This window comes from Thermobia domestica, chromosome 17 (assembly GCF_964235325.1).
Source record: "Thermobia domestica chromosome 17, izTheDome1.hap1.1, whole genome shotgun sequence".
Taxonomy (NCBI): domain Eukaryota; kingdom Metazoa; phylum Arthropoda; class Insecta; order Zygentoma; family Lepismatidae; genus Thermobia; species Thermobia domestica.
Window position 1 is genome coordinate 126,254,436 of NC_137470.1, and position 23,198 is coordinate 126,277,633.

General features: G+C 35.6%; 1 protein-coding gene across 2 annotated transcripts in view; it reads left to right on the forward strand.

The window, feature by feature from the left end:
* Glut1 (Glucose transporter 1) overlaps positions 1-23,198 on the forward strand; it is a 942,408-nt gene that overhangs the window by 420,448 nt on the left and 498,762 nt on the right. For both annotated transcript variants that reach the window (XM_081744242.1, XM_081744243.1), the window contains exon 2: positions 1,636-1,680. The gene's annotated coding sequence lies outside the window, so the exon portion shown is untranslated. The remainder of the gene's footprint in view (positions 1-1,635; positions 1,681-23,198) is intronic.

Consider the following 23,198-nt stretch of genomic DNA (forward strand, 5'->3'; position numbering starts at 1 on the left):
GAAACTTTCTATGTTTATTTTATTTTGTCACCAAACCACACAGTTTTTTTTTCTTTAAACTGTTGTGTTATTTTCTGAAAAGTCTGCTATACATTTAACGTATTCTTAAAGGTAAATGATTTCTTAAAGTTTAGTTTTTTACCAAGTAAATAAATTGTTAATTATATTTTACACTTTTGTATATAGTTTGTCAATAGTTTTGTAGCATTAGGGATTATTAACGAAGTGGTTCATGCTTATGTTTTGTGACAATTTTATATTTAATTTATATAAGTTTCTAGTTCAATCCCTTTTCAAGCTTCTTAAAAGATGAATTTTTAAAAGCATTTCTTCTTAGTGCACATTTTGGAGTTAATATTAACAAGGGGTTTCGAATCGGAAATAGTCAGTTACTCAATCAGTGATGTTTCGCATTTCTGTTTATTTACAGATGTTCTATAAACGTTTTTCAAATCTCGTCTTTTAAGTCCCAATATTTTCTTCTACTTTTCAAATCATCAAACAGTTGTGTTCTTCTTCATATCCCTCGCTTTCCTTCCATCTTTCCTTTTATGGTGGTATTAAGGTTTATAATTGCAATGCAATGTGTTAAATAAACTCTTTCATCGAAAAGTGGAATGAATTAGCCCGTTTTAATCTTTCGTGATACTCTTGCATACTACTTTTTCTTACACGATCTTGTTGTTTGTTGTGTTAATAATTGTTAAGTAATTATGCTTTCGTGTAAAATTAATCAATATTGAACACTTCATTTATTGCCTACCGGTAGAGACACTCTACGTCTACTTAGAACCCATTATATTATGCGTTTACAAAATCCAAAAATTAGGAATTAGGAATTACATATAGATTTCTGGGCTTCGGGTATCTACGGCCATGTTATCCTGTCGTATATGAGAGATGATGTCCCTCGACAATCACACTCTCCAGGGAAAAGAGGAGGAAGAAAGAAGTGAGAAAGGAAGAAAGCCGCCTGGAATCATAATGTCAGGTACCATCCCGGCATTTCTATGGTGTGACTGAGGAAAATCCAGGATGGTTAGTCTGAGAAAGCTTTTTACACTTTTTCGACAAAGTGTCCTCACCAAAAGTCGAACCAGGATCGCTCGCACCAAAGGCAAGAGAGTTAGCAACAACACTACGCGGGGACACTAGAAAATCCTCGAAAAATAAAAAAAATCGCTCGCTTTTGAACAATGTAGGTTATATTGAGCGGTACTTAAGTGTATTTTATAACAATTAATAAAATATCTATTCAATTCTTGTCTATTTTATTGAGTGTTTATAAGAATGAATCCAAAAGATACATAGATTCACTAATGGTACTTATTGCTTTAATACAGTGCGACCAGAATAAATTTCATTCATTATAATAACTATACCTTAACAAAGTCTAGATAGATCAAAGATTCTATTTTTTTATATAAATAATAAATAAGAAAGTAAGGAAAATAACTACAAATAAAAAATATACTACATCCTTAGTAGCTATCTCATGTCAACGCTTATGTAACAATATTGAATTTGGCCATACTAGGGTAATGTACATTAAAATTTGGCTACATGTGTACAATTTGCATTTAGGTACTTGAAGGAGATTTGTTATTAATTGTTTTATCTATGTTTATTTTCTAGGATCTTCCGCAGCTCCTGAGAGGCCCGGGAAGTGGTCCCGAATTGGTAAGTAGCAGTTTACTTCTTAGGGCTCAAAACATGGTATTTGTAATGCCAGAATGACATTACGAGAATCATGTGGAAAACTTATTTTATAACTTAGGAGAAAGGATAATTGCCGAAATTTCTACATCAGCTAAGTCTAAACTAGGATACGTAACGCAAAAATCATAAAATGATCACAAACTCTTATTTTAAAGTTACTTTTTTTAACAATCAACAAATGAGTGTTGCCTTTGTTACCATAATTATAGGCAGTTCAAAGACTTTGTTTCATGCCACTTAGTGGAGTGCAGCAGATTATATTATTATTATTATTATTATTCTGCCTTTTGGCAGGCCCTGGGACTAATCAGTTTTTTTTTTTTAATTAGGTTCCGGCCTGGAATATTTCTTACACGTTTTTCGATCTTCACCTTCCTCTTTTAACTCCCAATATTTTCATATATTTTTCAAATCATTGATTAGTTGTATTCTTCTTATTCCTCGTTTTTTTCATCTTTCCTTCTATAGCGGTATTAAGAAGACAATTTCTTCGCAAGATGTGTCCAATCTAATTGGCCTTCCTACGAAGGACGACGGATAAAAGTGGTCTCTTCTCTCCTATCCGTTTTAAAACATCTTCGTTTGTTAATCTCTCTGCCCCTTTTCCATTTTCCATTTACCTACAACCCAGATTTCGAAGTTCTCTAAATATTTCTTCTCTAACTTCCGTAATGATCAAGTCTCTGAACCATACAGTCCAATACTCTATACATAGGACTTAACCAACTTCTTCCTTTGTCCAATATTAAGACAGTTAATTAAGAATGATCTTTTCCTATTAAATGCCTTTTTTGGCTATGGCAATTCTTGACCTGATCGCTTTGGTGCAGTAAGCGTCTTTCTTCATAAACCTTCCCAGATACTTGAAATTATCGACCTCTTCAAGTTCTCCTTCCTCTATTCTGACCGGTAAGGGCGAGTTCCCACGGGATATTTTCACGACCTTCGATTACATGTGTAGTAAAGGAAGCGCATCACCTTTCCCTCCGTGAGCCCTCATGGGTGGTCTAATGGGTTGAGAATGCGCCTTTGGTGCACAAAATCCTATTCCCGGTGGGAAAATAAAGAAAATATTACAGTGATTTAGACCACGTTTTAAATGTAAACTATAAGCTTCATCATGTACCCGTACAACCTCGTCGCTCATCGTCCGCATTGTGAGGAATGTATTGTCCCCCTGACTATTCGGCACATTCTTGTTGAATGTCCTGAACACTCAGATCGCTTCACGGACTGCCTCGAATCCTTGACCATGCTTTGGGGAATGAAGTTGCTTTTGCTGTTTAAGTACTTACATTTGTGTCCACTTCTGACGTTGCTCATGCACTCTGAGCTTTTTTTACTATTTTTTTATTACTCCTACAATTTTATATTTTATTCTTTCATTTTATTGTTTTTCCTATATATTTCCTGTTATTTCTATATCTTTTATCTCATATTTATTATTTTATCTCCTATTTTTGGTTTTTCTTTTAATTTAGCAGCGACTTTTTTGTAATTTTCTTGTCTATTCGTTTTAGCATTTTATTTTTCGTTTTCTTTCTTTTTTGTTGCAGCCCGTGTTTAAGCAAGCGTGTCAATTGTTACGGGGACACATAGTCTCGCTTCTGACATAGTCCCGATTTCTCCCGTCACAAACATTCCAAACATTCCAACCACGTCGCTGAAGAAGAATATAAGTAGAAATCAATCGATTCGTCCATGGAAATTCCAAGAATGACTGCTTACAACGGAGAACACTGGTTTTTGACCAAAAACCCAGTTAAATCATAACCTGCAATTATTTTATAGTAAATCAAATGAAAATAAACATTGTGTTTATGAAAATTAAGGAACATGCGTCTACGTTGCACGTGGACAAATTGTAGTTAAGCGCAAAATAACTGTATATAAACGTGCGAATCAAATACCTGTCTCTCTCGGTAACGCTATCGTTTTCCACCCATCTTAGGGTATCTCTTTCATGCTCTCTTGTGCATGCGCCACCTCTCGTGTTGCGCCATCTCTCCTACTTTTATATTACACTGAAATATTTTCAGTCAGATTTTTAAACAAGTACCTGGCTGATATACTACAGTAACATTTGCGTTACATAACGCAAAGTGAGCATAAATAAGACTTTTAATACGATTTATTTACGTATCGTAATTATTTATCATTTTTACTCTTTAGTATTATTTCAATAAGAATCGTTATTATTTTAACATCCAGTACGTATCTCGTTTAATTCTGCTTTCAGACTTTTGAGACGATCTTATGACAGAATATTTCTCTGTGACTTGTTAATCTTCCGGTGCAGGTATTGCGTGGTCAAAAAAATCTAGAAAATACGCTCGTCTTTGGAAATAAACTTGTCCAAAATTAATATACATTGGTAAGAATTTTGTTCTATTTTACTTAAATACTGACTGATCTATAGCATCAGAGCCAATTCTACTATGAGGACACCTCAAAGAATTCAAGTGTAATACTTTCAGTACATTTTTTTTTTCAATATGGACGTCACGTCTTTGTAATCGGCCTTTCCCAAAGTTCATGAACAATGATGAAGGATTCTTTTATTTTTCAACAAATTTCTGTACTCTTTATTTCATGTTAAGTCATAATCTGATGTAACACAACGGATATGATTGTGAATTATAATTGAATATTGTACCATTCTGTCTTTCAGGGTAGAGCTAAAATGGTACACAGGAATCTTCTTATATGTAGTCATAATAATTACAGTGAAAATATAAGTCCTTAGATAGGTGGTTTGTTAGTGAATTTGTAGGAGCCCAGAGACGAAGCCTTCTAGGGTGACAGCATCCAAGGCTCTTGTGGTCCTAGGTTTGTTAATGAGTTTGTAGGAACCCAGAGACCAGGGAGATAGGGAGATAAAACTGAAAGATTGTGGGTCCTAGAGAGTGGTAAGGTGTTTGCAGAGACCGGGGGTCCTAAAAAGGAACTCTCAGAGACCAGGCTTCCTAGAGAGTGGTAAGGATAAAAGAGCTCTTAGGAACCATGCGTCCTAGAGAGTAGAGGTGATAATCAATCGGTGGAGATTGATGCCTTCTGCGGTATTCCGGCTGCTTTTATCCAGAAATGTTGCTGGCTGTATTAATCTTTGTTACCTGGCGATCGTTGACGATGGTTGGTGATGTCGTCTGAAGTTGTTTACAGCCAGCAGGTGATCTTCTGAGCACGTGTAAAATCTTGAAATATTACCAACACTAGTTGATTATCCCAAGCCATCGGCCCGCTATATATATATACATCATAGATTAAAATGATGTTTAACTAAAAGATCTAATTCTTTACACTTAATAACCACGCCAAACTCCATATCATACTTATGAAATTATTCAAAAACTTCGTTATACTGGCGAGCGATAGCGCAGAAAATGAAATCTGTTTGTATGACTGTTTATTATTAGGATTAAAGTGACACTTAGACTGAGACGTTCATTGTTTATTTTTTTAGAATTGCTACTGTTAATTTAACATCAACATTATGTTTTGTTGTTCAATTTAACAACAGTATTTTTAAATTCCAGTAATACTTCTAATTTTACTATTTGATCTTACAGTCTTATTATTAGTAGTATTTCAGGATAACAGATAGAAAGTTTATAGATACGACAACGGAAGGAGTTTTTTTTTCTTGTTTTCTTTTGACTGGTAACCATTTACAAGCATAAGTTTATAGACTTAGGTATCCCTCAAAATGCTGGAAATTATGAGAGAAACTGACTTATGAGAGAGTATATAGAAAACTTTCCCGTACGAAATATTTTTCAATAGAAATATTGATGTATAAAACCCTAGTGGCCACTAAAACGCGAGGTACTTAATTCGTCAGAGTTGGTGTAAAAAATGCAATGTGGCATACTAACTCAACTAATAAGAAAAAACCAAATCTCTTCTACAGGGTGGCGAAAGTCAGTTTACCTAGGTAACGCAAATGTGACTTTATGGGTGAACTAACTTGAGCCACCCTGTACTTTGTGTATGTATTTATTTATTTCGCTCTTCTGTTTTGTTTATTTAATTGTTTACAACTTCCCTGCGAGATGTTCCTCGTGTTTTAATGAATTTATGCATGTGGGGTGAGAACCTTACAACGCCCGGACTGTTTGACTGAAATCAGCTTCTGTCACACTCAGAGAAGCATTATGTTATGGGATACTATTATCTTGCTAAATACAACACGAAATATCAAGTTGACAAGGGACATTTAGATATGTTGACATACATGTAAATCCTCGAGATATCTAGAAGCCAATTCCAGATAGTATTGCAGCCGTTCTACCTAGTTAAACGACAGGCATTTGGATAATAAGGCACAGGTATTTTATAGAATTGTCACACCTTTAATAGAATGAACCACTACTTGGATTTGTAACCGAAATAAATACCTATACTGGAAGTCGAAACCATAACCACACGCACTGAAAGCACATAGCTTTTCCACTCGGTTACTCGGCATAAGATTCCGGGGAAAGTTTGCGTACTCTAAAATTCACGAGGATAACACAATACATTCATGAATTACGCATTTGGTATATTTGTCAGATAACAAGATTGCGAGCTAATTTCGTTTTTTTTTCACGAGACACGTTAGATATCTGGCATCCCGTCAGAGGCAGTACTTTTGCTTGTTTTTTTTTTTTCAATGTGCACAAGTTTTTCCCAAAAATACAAAGATAAACCTACTCGAATTTGTATGAAAGCGATTGTACATTCTTTAAGTTGTTTTGTTTTAAATATATTTTTTTAAAAATATGTAATAAAACATTAAATCATCTACATCAGTGGTTAACAATTACTTCAGAGTTGCGGAACCCCTTTTCAGTTTCGAGGCAAGGTATGGACTCCACACATTTAAAATTTTGGTATTTGTGCAGCAACTGATGATAAAGGGTGTCACTTAAAGAACGCAACTTTTGAAATGCCCGCCATTTCTATTCCAGTTCGTTGGCAAAACTGAACGTTACATGATTTTTATCTGTCATCTTTATGGTTAATAGTCATGAAGCACTGAAAAACGTATGATTGTCATCTTTTTCTGTACGGTTAGGAATAAATTTTCACTACAACACGTTGTTCCTTCATGAAGCGTTCTATTCCTATCCGTGCAGAAACAGATGACGATCGTATGCTACTCGGCGCTCCGTGACTACTAACCGCAAAGACAGCAGATGAAAATCGTGTAACGTTCAGTGCTGCCAACTTACTAGAACAGAAATGGCGGGTATTTCAAAAGTTTCGTTCTTTATTCCACACACTTTAGTTGAGAGGTAGGTAGCAATATTGATAACTATCAAGTATGAATCTTTATGTTACAAGTATACAACATCCAGAGCATACATACGGGGCCCATGTCATTTAAACCTTTTATAAATTACGAGATGTAAATAATGCCACGAACTCATAGTCCGCGGACCACCAATTTGGAAAGATTGATCCAGCTTATTGTAAATTTAAATGTTTTACATACAAAATGCACTTTAAGGAATAGTAAGAAGAGAATTAACATTAATAGTCTAGAATGTTGTTTCTGTACCAGAAAACTAATATTTTACATAAAGGTTTGTTCTCAGTATTGGACTGAGTTTCTTTGTGTGGCATATTTCTGACTTTACCTGTTCCTTTTCAAATCACAACAATCACATAAATAACTAAACAGAACGTGGAATCGATTCCACATATTAGATTTTTCCTGCTCTTATATTCTGGTAACCCTGTAAAGTAATTCAGGAAACAACTCACGTTTCTTTTCCATATTCTCTTTTGCCCATTGGTATAACAACAGTAACTGTGCAAAACAAATGCAATAACTCATCGGAATAACTTGGGTTCACAAAATAACAATAATGCTAATAACGTGATGTATTAGCAATAAGAATAAAATAGAGCTCCCTCGTGGCTAAGCTGTTAGCGTACGCGCCTTTGGCGTGGGAAGCCTGGATTCGATTCCCGATGGAGCTCATATGATTCGGATTCTATTTTAATCAGTTGGTCCACATCCCACATAGTCTCGCTGCTGAATATCACGCTTAATTCAAATCAATAATAAAACATGTGATCTTACGCTTTAAAATGATTTCATTTTAAGGTTGTTCGAAACTAAGAGGTTGTACTTTTGCTTATAATCAATCCATTACTGATAGGATTGACATAAACTACTTCAACTTGTGATATGTTTTTCTTTTCGATATGTTTTTCTTATGTTTTTCGTCTGATATGTTTTTCGAAAGTGAATGATAGAAACAGAGCACGATGGGTCAGTGGTACCTGTTAGAGCAATTACTTGTTGTGCTAGAGACACCTGGTTCTGTCCCAGACATGTGAGCTTCTGGTGAACAATACCAAGTCCGTGAGTCTTCTCGAGGTTCTTCCGTTTCCTCTCACATTTTCATTTAGCCATTTTCCTCTTGCTTTCGAGCGACGAATAGAGAAAAGAAAGTATGGTGATCGTGAAAAAAAAATGAATTCGAGATTTGAACGGATTTACACGGTTCATGACCAATACATACCAAGAAAATGAATTTTCGATATCTGTCCGTCAGTTCGTCCTTATATACATTCTCCTTGAGGCCATACCGTTCAATGTATCTCAACCAAATTTTAAACTTAAGATTTTTATGTGATTCTCCAATTTTTTTTTCAATTTTCATCTTACTCGTCAAAATAAGGGTAGTTTATTGAAGGGTAAGAACCAAAATTTTCGATTTTCTCAAAAACGGGTCTAACGATTTTGTTTATCTTTCATAAATCATTTTTTAAATAACCCCTACACTTTGGTATAAGTCATTTCTCTGTTGAAAGTCGAGGAGTAGTTTTTTCCTCTCTTGTAGTTTTTTTTCGGATAGTTTTCTCCAAATCAACTCAGACTATTTTATTCATACTTCATAAATAAACATTTCGCTAATAACCTGATATGGCAAAAGTCATTCTTCCTGAAAAGTGTACGAGGGGCATTTTGTTATTAGGGATGAACTTTTTCTTGCACGATTTCTCAAAAACGACACAGGTGATATTGTTCATATTTCATAAATAAATATTTCGTTAATAACTGTATAATGTTGGGCCAATTACTCCTTACGAATTAATTTTTCAGGAAAAAATTAATTAATTATAGGAAAAATTTGCAAAGGGTAGTTCACTTTTGAGAGTGAATTTTCTTTGGACGAAATTTTCCGAAAACGCTTTACAATTTTGTTAATATTTCACAAGAAAACATTTCATTAATAACTGCAGCATATGTGATTAACTTTAAGGAATTGGAGCGAGAAAGTTTAGTGTTGGGACCTGTACCTTTTATTTTATTGCCATTCATTTTCATTATTCATCCATTTCCTTTAAATTAAAGGCACAGTGATGGATCTAGAAGGTAAATACTGGGGACAGTAAGAACCCAGACTATAATAGGAATATCATGAGTATACTATAAACTTTCAAAAATATATAAATAATATATTAAATTATTTTTGACACTCAAAAACTGGGGAGCCTAGGGCCTCCGGTCCTGGGCTGGATTTGTCACTGTAAAAGCCATAATCATAGGAAGTTAAATTAGAAATTTCATATCATTTTATGAGTGACAGAATTTGAAGAAAAATATAACAAAAAATCTCTGATATTAACACTGTCATGGGCGCAGTATCAATGGAAGGTGTGAATCGAATTAAGAATAATGTAATAAAATATTAAAAGTAGTACCTTTGCTGTGTATCTCCTGGAAAATTAGGCGAATCAGAAACAGGCGAAACATGAACCAATCAGTGGTGCTAAGCTTTTATATTATTGCAAATCAACCTTTTATAAAGCTGTCTTTACATGATGCAACAAAACTTGAACGAGAATTTTGAAGATGTAAAACGTACACGAGTCAAGCAAAATTGAACACCACTACTGAATAATCCTCGAAGATATCAGTGAAGGTTAAATGCGTTTCGTGTTATATGAATCTTGCAAGGCTAAGCAGCTAATTTGAACCCACTTTCTATTTTATATACTAACAATAAGTTTCCTCGTCGCGGAAAATAATTTGTTACTCATTTATTTTAACATGCTTTTCTTACTAGTATAAAAATATTTAACAAGTCAGTTTATATTCAACGTGTACAAGGTTAGTTTCATGGATTTCCCCTTAATTCTACTTCTAAGTAGCAACTACTGAATGTTTTGCAAAAATTAGACGAACTTTGATCCACTTTGCTTCTCATAACTTTATAACCAAGAATCTGCACAAAAAGAATAATATGTGTACTAAGTAAGTAGAGGCCCACTTCCATGCCACGTTTTGGTCGAGATAGGATGAACTCTCCAGATCACACATACTAGCAGAAGTGCCCGTTCGGCACACGGAAGGAATAATATTTATGCAAGCTCTCTGAAAATAAAGGAATTCATTAAACATATAACAACAAGCGATGCTTTCTGAGTTTTGCCCCAATCGACTCTCCGGCCAGCTGACATGTTCTTTCTTCGTGCTAGAAGAATAAGGGTGATGTAAAATAATTGAAAGATATAAAAAGCTATGCAACCCGCACCACAGGAAAACGGTTGGATTGCCTACCTCAAAGCGGTATGGTTCAATGTATATTTTTTGCATAAATTTTCAGCCTCCAATCCCCTCGAGTCGAAAATTAAAATAAAGTGGCTTCATGCTCAATTAAATCTCACGAAAACCTATTTGTGTACAAAATTTGGTGACTGTGGGTAACTCCTTTCTTTCTTTCTTTTTTTTGCGAAAATCTTACACACACATACACACAGAGCGAGAGAGAGAGAGGGGGGACGCTTTTTTATGGATATTAAAATAGAAAATTAATCAAGAAGGAAAATAAAACGAAATCATTAACTTCAACATCCCAGGATTATGCTCTTTAGGCTAAGATAGACAATGATTAAAACAAGTGAATGACGATAGAAAAATTGGTGGAATGGGAATGTGGGAGGAAACAGGAGAACACGGAAAAACCCATGGGCACGATGTTATTCACCACACACTTACTTAGCCGGGGATGAAACCAGGAACCCTACGCACCTTGAATTCTTGGTGACTTCTTTTACTTACGATGCGAACAGGATCGAACATAAGAGAAAATGGTCAGATTTATTTTTTTCAGTTAAGCGTACCATTTCAGCAGCGAGGCTATATGAGACGTAGACCTACAACTTAACGTGAGATACGAGGCACATGAGCTTCCGCTGAGAATCGAATCTAGGTCTCTCACGCGAAAGGCGTGTACGCTAACCGCTTAGTCACGAGAAAGCTCTAGGAGAGAAAAATGAAACACTTTATATAAAGTAGTCCCATTAAAATCTTTTAAGTTATATTTTTTTTTTGTATCACTTTACACTGATTAGTGTTTGAAAGCACTTCAATGAAAATATTTAGAATAGCTCCGAAACAGTTTCTTGAGGGGAAAAACTCTTGAATTCAAGTGTTTTAAAGGGAAAAGTGGTTTCTGCTGACGTCGCTTTCATCCAATAAGACTTTTTCAAAACTATTGACAAAGTTTTCTTAGATCATGTATGGAACGGCGTTAGATATATCGGAAAAAAAGTTACTTTACCTCTGGCGAAAGTTTAGTTGCTTCATACTATATAAAGAAGGTAGTATTGCACCTCTAAGAGAGATATGTTTGACGTGTGGAAGCAATTGTCTAATACCTGCGAGGGAGAATCAGAAACTAAGATTGCAAGACCAATATTTCTGGAGTTTCGCCTGTTTTAGAGGAATGAAGAGTGTTAGGTAATTTTAATACATACAGTTGGCAATTGTGCAGAGATTCAGTCACCTGCCACATCCAGTTGGCGCTAGTTGTATACAAACATCAATAGCGACTCGTTTGAAAAATTGGTTCCGCTAAAAAGTTCGCTCAGTTCTCCGATTTCTGTGGGCGAAACATGTAACCGTGGCTGAAATTCACCGGCAGCTGGTAGAGGTTTACGGAGAGACTGTAATATCTCGTCAGCACGTTTCAGAATGGTGTCGAAAGGTTTGCGGCTTTTAGATAAAACGTCACCAACGAGAAGCGCAGAGGCCGACCCAACATGGCATCAACAGATTTGGACACAGCTGGGACATCATCGACTACCCTCCTTAAAGCCCGGACCTCGCTCCAAGCGACTTTCACCTGTTCCCGAACTTAAAAGAGCACGTAGGAGGTCGTCGATTCACTTCAAACGAGTAGGTGAATCACTTCGTGACAGCGTGGCTGAACAGGCAAGGACAGGATTTTTTAGCAGGAGGAAGTCTTCAACAGATGTGACACGTCCTTCAACATATATGCAGACTATGTCCAAACATTACCTAATGTATGTACTATATGTTGGCTATATTGGTTCTATGAACTAATATTTCCACATTTCACTACAGGCATTGAAACTATTTTCTGATCCTTCTCGTATAAATCTCTATGTAATGAAGTTATAACAACTCAGTTTTTGTATACCTGGTGTGCCCAAGCCAAATTTTGAATACTGTCAATTCCAAGCTTTCTGATTATAAGTTTACCATTAATTATTTTAAACCAAAGAAAACATAATGATCACTTATCCCCACTCTACTGGCTTCATAACCCCAAGGAACGACCTTAAGTAAATTGGATAAAACTTGCCTTCTGATAAAATATGATTCGTGTTAGCTGCTATACTCTATAGCTGGGGGCATGGTGGCTCAGTGGTAGAGCTCTTACCTCTGGTGTGTGAAGTTCTTTATTTGATCTCGGTGCAAGTAAGTTTTGGTGGACAACATAGTGTCCGTGGTTTTCTCGGGTACTCCCGTTTTATCTCACTTATCACTCCACCAACTCTTCCATAATCATTTACTTGTCTCGTGGGACGTTAAACGGAAGACTTTCATTTCATTATCATATCATTTGTATTTTCTAGCTACTTTTATTTTCGAAGTACGGTACACAGAAGACAGTATGATAATTATTTTTTTTTAAATGGAGAATTTAACAGATTTGCATGTTTCATAACCCATACATGACAAAAATTATTTTTCTCTTTCTTTCTTTCATTTTTCTTTTTCTTCTTTTTTTACATTCTGTCCTGTTCGTCCTTTCGTCTTGATGCATATACAGTGTTGTTAATAAAAGAAAGAAAACAGCAACCTACATCACTTTGAAAAGCACTGCGCTCTTAATTACAAATTCACATGATATAAATTCATAACGCACAGTAAGAAAAGAATCTTAAAATGCATGCTAGCTCAATATTATTAATGTCTATTATTATTATTATTATTATTATTATTATTATTATTATTATTATTAATAATAATAATAATAATAACAATAACTACAAAATATCATGAAAATCATTGCAAAGCCCTTACCTCTTTCACGTAACAGTGAAGAACGAATAATTAATTAATTTAGAGTTATATGCAGAAAATTGTTTATTATTGTTCTGAGAATTTAGTTTCTTAGTTATAAAGATGTTAGGTTTATATAAAGTTTCCTAAAATACATTATTTCAAATTCCAAGAAGAAGTTAATGTAATAATAGAAGTAGTATATATATATATATATATATATATATATATATATATATATATATATATATATATATAGGTAACCAGACGAGACAGCAAAGAAACACAGGTATCTGCTCGCGTTGCCTTCTGACCTGGAGTCAAGTCATGCGGGACCCAACTTGTTGTGCTTCCCAAGTTGATGGAAGTGTTGCCGAATGGTTTCTCCACTCACACTGAATTGTAGTTCCAGTTCCTCACATGTCTGGCCACTGTTTGCCTCAATTGCTGCCTGCAGATCTTCATTTTGTACATGTGTTGGTTTTCCAGCACGTGGTGCGTCTTCATCACCGTCCTCAAGTGTTTCATCACCATCCTCAAACTTGTTAAACCACCGCTGCTGTGCCCGCGTAGTCATGACACCCTCACCAAAGGAATTGGAGCGAGAAAGTTTAGTGTTGGGACCTGTACCTTTTATTTTATTGCCATTCATTTTCATTATTCATCCATTTCCTTTAAATTAAGGGCACAGTGATGGATCTAGAAGGTAAATACTGGGGACAGTAAGAACCCAGACTATAATAGGAATATCATGAGTATACTATAAACTTTCAAAAATATATAAATAATATATTAAATTATTTTTGACACTCAAAAACTGGGGAGCCTAGGGCCTCCGGTCCTGGGCTGGATTTGTCACTGTAAAAGCCATAATCATAGGAAGTTAAATTAGAAATTTCATATCATTTTATGAGTGACAGAATTTGAAGAAAAATATAACAAAAAATCTCTGATATTAACACTGTCATGGGCGCAGTATCAATGGAAGGTGTGAATCGAATTAAGAATAATGTAATAAAATATTAAAAGTAGTACCTTTGCTGTGTATCTCCTGGAAAATTAGGCGAATCAGAAACAGGCGAAACATGAACCAATCAGTGGTGCTAAGCTTTTATATTATTGCAAATCAACCTTTTATAAAGCTGTCTTTACATGATGCAACAAAACTTGAACGAGAATTTTGAAGATGTAAAACGTACACGAGCGAGCAGATCTTCCACCCCGCTGCAGCGGCGTTTGATCCCAGTTTAAACTCGTTCAGCATGCACGACCTTATGACGCTCTGTGGAGTTCCAATGTTCACTCTGTCCTTAGGGAAGTGTTGGATATACCCACACCAACAACTGACCATCGCCTTGTCTCCATTGGCATTCAACTCACGGTGTGAGGGCGAATGGAGGACAGACCTCAACAAAAAGCGACAGAACCTTCACGTTCTTGATTATCTTGATCTTTATATATATATATATATATATATATACTGAAACCTCTGAATAACAGACACCAATGGGACCACGGCATACCTTTTCCTCTACAAGGATAATAAAACTCATTAGCAAGTGTCCTCTGAGAATCCTCAGTATGGTTGTGGAAGGAATGCGTGTGTGTGTGTGTGTGTGTGTGTGTACTGGCGCGGTATCTTCGTTGGGGGAATGGATGAAAAGGCAAATTATTGGGAGTGCATGTGCTTATTGATCTAGCCCTAATCACAAAGAATATTCTTTTAGAGAAAATGAAAAAGGTCCCAGGGAAAACTCCAACCCTGACTTGTTCCAATATCATTTGAAAACATTGCTATTTGAAAATCTTATTTTAAAACAAACAATGTTTACAATCTAGGAAATTGTCGGGAAAGATGCAAGGCCCAGAGGAAAAAGGACTAAATTTGTTAGGGAAGGGAAGATCTTTCGCATAGAATTCTTGACCATATGACTGACCCTGCACGAGTATTATTGCTTATTGAAGGTTTTCTAGAATTTCCATCGTAAAGCAGTTTGTTGCGGGCAGAACAAGAAAACAATTCCAAGTTCAGCTTCAAGCTGTTCTGTTTGATGGTTCACTAGGTTTAGACTCATGATAGATACACTTGTGGAAAAAAAGACTTTTCTCTCTAGTGTAATAAATTGCAGAGTCAAGAATAATTCCTGTCCGTTATGAAGAGGTTATTGAAACGTTTTGGGGAAAAAAGGACTGTCCGCGTCCGTATCTGAGAGTGTCCGCAAAAGGGAGGGTTTTGTTCCGTAAAAGAACATATATATTTGCTGGGACAAAAAAATCTGTCCGTATTATAGAGGTGTCCGTTAAGGGAGGTTTCACTGTATATATATATATATATATATATATATATATATATATATATATATATATATATATATATATATATATATATATATATATATATATATTCAATATGTAACTAACGATTCTACGCATTTTCCCTCTCACTAAATTCAACCCCAAACTATAATAGTAAATCACTAATCTCCAACAAAGGAAACACTATGTTCCATATTTAAAAAAAAAACTGTTTTGTCAAGAAGAGCGCATTCTCTCATTAATGGTCTATTTCAACTCGAAGCAATTGAGACGATTGGTTTGATTTGAATTAAGTTTAATATTTCTTTCAGCAGCGAGGTTATGTGAGACCTACATCCTAACGTAGAATTCGAGCTACATGAACTCCCGCCGGGAATCAAACCCGGGTCTCTCGTCCCAAAGGCGCGTCGTTGAGACAATTAAAAATCCTCAGAAAATAATACACAAAAGTCAATTCTTCTACGAAAATTATCGTAGAACATTTTTTAACACCATTATGTGGTGGAGTTAAGTGAATTTTCATATTTGATTGACTTCAACTCCAAGCAGCGGGTATTATGTGAAAACTTGAATAAACGTATATTGTGTCAAAATGGATTTTTTAAAAGGATTATAAAACACATCTTTTATACCCGAGGAAGGAAATACTCTCCAGAGATGGCATGGATCAATGGAAATTTTTTCCCGCCACCCACCGTGACCCATCAAAACTTATCGTCATTAAATCTGACCCACGTCCTCCTCTCAAATGACTAAAGAGTTTACACTTGTAATAAAAACAAGGCTGTGAAATTATCAGTAATCGGAGTTTAAATTTCTACGGACAATCGCTCAAATACTGCTCTGTTACAATACCGGTGGATCTGACCTTATCAATATAAAATGATAAAGCGTTTGTCATGGGCCAGATTACGATGAATTTCTATTTAATCATCATATATAAGTACTTTGTTGTTGAATTACAGATGCTTTTCAGTGGAAAATAGGATCAAATTTGAGTCTCAAATTAATGTAAAGTAGGACAACATAAAGAAAAAGTGTAAAATTCGACTGTGTCTCCGAAGCCAAGTAGTAAGTCCCATTGCAATTATTACAACTACAAATATCAATATCCAAAAGTGCCTGAAGCTCTATAAGTAAGTAGAAACAAATGAAAAAACTAAGAAAAATTGATGCTTTGAAAGTAAAACGTAGACAAATTCACCAGTGTTCACAAGATACTGTCTACAATGCATTGAGCAGAGTGGGTCGGTAGGTTGTAGTGGGTCAGACTGGATCGGTGAGTCACGGTGGGTGGTGGATTACAGTGGGTCACGTCATGTTGAACGACGTCACTAACCCACTCACAAATCTTGATCCACTTGACCCACGACCCACTGACCGACTCCCACCTCTGATACTCTCTTTCTTAATTGATTTGAAATCCAAGAGTTTAGTGGGAATGATTGTGAACCTCAAAAGAATTCACTATATTGCATGAAAATCTAATATTTTTACGAAAGGAATCGTGGATCATATTTTAAATCGTGGCGGGGTAGCTCCTTTCCACATTAAGGAGCTAAATTCTCCGCTTACGCATGCCTGATTTCAATCCCAAGCACTTTGGATTAAGGAAAATAGTAAAAGAAAAGTATACGTACACAGTGTGTATAGGCTACTAAATTTCAAGACTGGCATTATCAGAAAATAATGCAGAAGAGCATTATCTTAATTGGCTGTTAATCTTCAATATGCATATGATCCTCCTTGATGTATGCAGGCAATTGCATGACTGTACAGTTTCTGGATTCCTTTCTGGAAGTCTTCCTACCCAACAGTGTTGAGTTATTTCGTCACAGCCCTTTGGATGTCGAAAATTGAGTCAAAATGTTTTCCTTGGAACATCATTTTGACCTTTGGAAACAAGAAATAATCTGCTGGGGCCAGGTTAGTTAAGTAGAGCGAATGGTTGAAACATGTCACATTTTTTGACAAAAATGTCTGTACTTCGTTAGCTCTGTGTCACGGTGCATTGTCGCGCAAAAAGAGTCAATCACCCGAATGAGTCATCTTGTTCCACGATTTTTGAAACATTATCCTTACCAATGCTCAAGTTCTCCGCAAACATCACGAGGGAGTGACAACGATTTTCAGCCAGCTTTTCCCGCGCTTTTTATTTAACATTTTCGTCAGTTCGAACTGTTACCGGACGGCCAGCTCTAAGGTCGTTCGAGACTGCCTCCCGACCTTCAAGAAGACGATGATACCAGAAAAGAATTGTTCGCATCATTGTTGTAAACTTTTTGAAACATGTCCACGGTTTCGAGTCTGTTTTACCAACTTTTACACAAAACTTGATGGCTATTCTCTACTCCACTTTACGAACAAAGAAAACACACTTCACTGAAATCACTGTGACTCACAAAATTCGGAACAAAACTTCGTGAATTCTTCACACAATGCGCAACACACTCGGTACTAAAAGCTACACACATAATAACCGCTTGGTGGCTCCAACGGTTATCTTACAGTGTTGCAAGTCTTGAAATTTAGTAAACACACTGTGTATTACTTATCAAAACTAAACGAGTTTAGGAAGTTATAGTACTCTAAAAGAATAATCAGGAGTGATGGTAAATCCACTTTTTTATTCTTTGCTAATTTTAACTCTATGCATAGTGGGTGATTGGAAAGCCTCAAATAAAGTGTATGACATATTGCATCAATCTCGATCATTTTTTTTAACACAAAATTATTGTGGAACATAATTTTTAAGTTGGTGAGGTAATTTATCATTTTATACTGGTACATTTTAATCGCAAGCTATGGAGATTATCTGAATATTCTAAATAAACTATACACTACGTCTTGATGTACTTGAATACTTTTTACGTAGTTTGTATTGAAAAATTGTTTTTAATGTGTATGTTGAAACGTACAATGTAGGTGGATATTAGCCCATTTTAACCCGCATTATTGAACTAGTTTTATGGTGTTTTGTATTGTGTTTGATTTTTGAAGAAAGAGAAAAAAGTAATTTAAGTCGATCTTGTTTGGTAATTTACTTTAGGGTTGGAACGTTGACTGGTGGTTTTATAGAATGTTTGCTTATGTTAAAGAATCTTGGGGGAAAAGAAAGAAAGAAATTGTATAACAGCAAGGTTATCTTTTTACAAGATTTTTAGTTCAGCATATTTCAGCAGCGAGGCTATGAGACGTGGACCTACAGTTAACGTGGAATTCGAACTGCATGAACTCCCGCGGGGAATCGAACTTGTATCTTCCACGCCGAAGACACCCACGCTAACTTCTTAGCCACGAGGTAGCTCGATATCAAGGTTGCGAGGGAACATTTAACAATCTCAAGAATTGAAAGATATTCCGATTATTCTTTGAAAATCAACTTTCATTCGTTATTATTACGTATATCTTGAGTTAATATAAATATCTTTTAAATCCAAATTCTCATAAGGTTTGATTATAGAAATTATTGTAGACTAAAATCCTACCCTTTTGGTATTTTTGAATGTTGAAAAAAAAATAATTTCTTAGGAGAGAGCTTTGACCGCTCTACTCGCAGTATTCGCATGAAGTGTACTACTGTGGAACTTGTCAGGTAGTCCTTCTTCCTTATTAACAAGAATTTTAGGAGTGATCCTAAAAAAATGGATCAAAAGATTGCGATCTTGACCAAGAATTTTAGGAATGATCAAAACATGTATCAAATGATTGCGATCTTCCCAATAATTAGTTTTTGGGTCAGGGGCCACAAAATTTTTGAACGGCCTCTAAATCGAGTTTTCCTATTTTCTACGGAATAAGGGCATTATACCGAGTTAAGTGATAGTTTGGGTTTCGCTACACTATATGTAATTCTCCAGATATAAGGCATACAAGAAAATTTTTAATTGAAATACGCGTATAATGAATCTTTTGATGCATTTTTGGATCAGGGGTCACAAAATTTTTGAACGGCCCCTAAATCGAGTTTTCGTATTCTTTCTACGGAATAAGCACATCATACTGAGTTAAGTGATAGTTTGGGTTTGGGTACGTAATATGTAGATCTCCAGATATAAGGCCTACAAGAAAATTTTTGCTTGAAATATATTGGATCTTTCGATCCAAAAGAGGAAAGGAAAGCTAATCAGTCCTACAAGAGTACAGGTTCACAGGTTATACGATGATATATATTACGACTACACGGAACAGTGGACTGTAACCCCAAACAATAGTTATTTCTATAAATTGAAGGGAGGCACATGCCAAATTTGATTAAAATTGGATAAGTTTTTTGAGTGTTATCTTGAAACAGACAGACTGACAGCCGGGCAGGCAGACGATTACGCTGATCGAATCGAGTGGTAGAAGTTTCGCTACGTTTGCTTCAACAATAAAGATGCGATCATGGTGAAACCTAACTCAGTCATAAATACACCATTCAAAACTTCCTTTTTCCAGTTCAGTAGCAGTTGCTGAGCAGTAGTAGACTTTTGGTGTTCAGTTATAGTACTTCCTTCTTGTCTGCTTTCTATGCCTTTCATTTTGTTACAAATGATTCCTCCAATTTATTTTTTCTTCAAATAAAAACTTTGGTAATTAAATCAAACAATTTTGTGTAAAATAGTTTATGCTTGCTTACATACTTAGAAACTATTGTATTCGTCTATAAGAAGAAGGGGAAAACTAAATATTACAGTGTGTGGATTGTTTGTTAAAAAAAATAATTGATAAATATCTTGGGCTTATTTCTTGGAAATTATGAAACAGGATGGTTTATAGAACTTCCTTAAAAATGCGTTTTTAGAAGTTTTCCCAGAAAGAAATCCAAGACGCCATATATTTTGTACAGATAAGTCACAAACTCCCACCTTCAATTATGCTCCTTTTCTCGCAAATGAACGACAAATATTTCAAAACCGCAATAGGCTACTTCACGTTTTTAAACGAAAAGAAAAATAATGATTCAGAATGATAAACCTAATTTTGCAAGTCAATATTTCCTAAAATACACTTTGAATGTGAATCATTTATATAATACTAGCTGAAATACTTATTTCTCGCATGGGGACTGAATTTGGAAGTTAATGCCTGCGGAAATATCACCATTCATCTCAGCGACTGCGAAAACTATGGATTTGACACTAACATCGGTCATTTGGGATTATTTTTACATATCTCGGTATCCCCCCCCCCTTGGTGATCCCCAGCCTACAGCTGAATGGGGTGTATTTGGAAGTTAATGCGATCGGAGTTTCACCAGTGATCTCAGCGACCGCGAAAATTACGAATTCGACACCAATATCAGTAATTTTCCATTACTTTTACATGTCCCGAAAAACGTCCCCCTGAGACCCCCTGGTTGGAATTTAAAAAAGAAAACGCTTCGTCTTGTCTGGGGCCTGAACCAGCGTACCCGTGACCAAAATATGGTAATTCTCGGTCCATTTGTCTGGTCTGCATGCCGCACACAGACAGACACACGCAAAAAAAAAAAAAACTTTATTTATATTAGATTTGGCGCTTTCATTGCACAAGGGAATCAAGTCTATTTTTAGTCATTTTGGATATAAAGGGAGTCCCATAAAGAACGCAACTGTTGACATGCCTGCCATTTCTGTTCTAATAAGTTGGTAACACTGAAGATCATACGATATTCATCTATTGTCTTTGTGGTTAGTAGTCACGGAGCGTCGAATAACGTATAATCGTCATCTGTTTTCTGTACGCGTAGAAATGGAGCACTTCACAACGGAACAGCATGTTATTGTGAAAACTTTATTACAAATGTCGTAAAGGTCTCCTACCCGTACAAAACACGTAACGATCATGCGCTATTCGGCGCTCCGTGACTACTAACCACATAGACAACAGATGAAAATCGTTTAACGTTCAGTGCTGCCAACTTACTAGAACAGAAATGGCGAGCATTTCTAATTTCGTTTATTCTGGGACACACTTTACTTCATCTTTAAGATCTCTTTCTATCTGAGGCTTTCTTCAGAGCTTTAAAGATTCATCTTCAGTTATTGTAAATAACTCTCATAATTAAAAATAAAAACAGTGTCAACTTTTTCATGTGCTTAGAATTAGGAATAGATTTCTGGATTTTCGGCACCTATTGCCATGTTAGTCCGTCACGTATGAGGAATGACGTTCCTCATTGATCACACTACCTGGGGAACTGGGTAGAAAGAAACGAATGTAGTAAGAAGGAAGTTGCCTGAGAACATTAAATCAGGTACCATTAGGGCATTTACCTGGTGTGAGTGAGGAAAACCTAGAGAAACCTCACTCAGGATAGCTCGATTGAAAGTTTCTTACAATTTTTTGACCAAGTATCCCCACCATGAATCGAACCTGGGACCGCTCACACCAAAGGCAACAGCGTAGCAAGTACCCTACGCAGGGTCACTTTTTCATGTATTTAGGCGTACTGTGGAAACTGTATGTCTATTTTTCTCACAAGTTTGATAATTGAACTTTTTATTCCATGTGCTCTGAACAACACTTTTGAATACGAATGTCCTAAATTTTCAAGTAACAACGCTTGGGCACTTGCCTAGTGTACAGCCGTAGAGTTGCGTCAATTGAGAGCAAAATATTACTACAGTAAAACCTGTCTTTAGCGGTATCGAACGAGACTACCAAAATTTCCGTTAAAGATAGATTTCCGGTTAACAAAAGTAGATCTGTGCAAATAATAATAATAATATGCATATAATGGACATACTGAGATAAAATAAGATGCTGTACGTATCTTAGTCAATTTACAGTATTTATTTCTGCTACAAATTAATACACGCAAAACCAATGAACAGAAAAACTATTGTACACACGTTAGCTTGATTTTTCCAATAGTCAAGGAGAATTTTTCTTTTTGTACACACCGATGCTTGTCTGCTCAACTTTCCACAGAGATTTTAGCCTTGGGAAACATACTAAGCATATCAATGTCATTTCGACGTAAGGTAAATGTTTCGCAGTTCCTTCAAACTTTTCACAGTCTTGATAAATCTTTAGCCTACACTCCTCTTCCAACTCAATGCCTTATTTGTCTTCTTTCTGTACCTCCCCTTCTCCTTTCGCACTTTCCGTTTCTCAATTAAAGCATATAAATCCGTCGTGTCTGCTTCGGTTTGCACATCACTGTCTGTTTTGCTATATAACCTTTTATAGGACGTCTAAAAGCTTTCTAAACGCTGGGCTCCGAATAATAACAATTAATAATAATAATAATAATAATAATAATAATAATAATAATAATAATAATAATAATAATAATAATAATAATAATAATGATAATGATAACAAAATACTTAGACAGAATCCAAACATCGAAAAGTCACTCTGTTAACAAACAACGTATGACAAAACTTCGTTCAACTCCCAAGACATGGGAGTGGAAGTTTTAGTGATAAAGAAACAGTTCTTTTATTCCCGAATTTATTACAGCGCCTTTTGCGTTAATTTGTACAAAATAAAGAAAATGTGACACACACGAACTGTAGCCCATCGATACATTGCTCTTTTAATTGAAAACTAACGCAGCTCAAAAATGACCCTTATTGAGGTATGATGTTGAAAGACCCGTAATGCCCAAGGAAGAAACACAAATCGAAGATATAAGTTTCAAGGTACTTGCAACTTAGATTTTGGCTGTAGGCCTATGACACAATCTCCTACACGGTCATAAAAGCATAATTGGCAATCGATAGAACACAAACACAAAATAAAATGATAAAATTTGAAGAATGGCGTCGTAGAAGATAAAAATAGACCTGTTGTGAAATAAAGAATGGTAGAAATTTTGACCATATTGTTTTCAGCTGAGAAATGCCATGGTCATGTTATAGCACATTAAAGT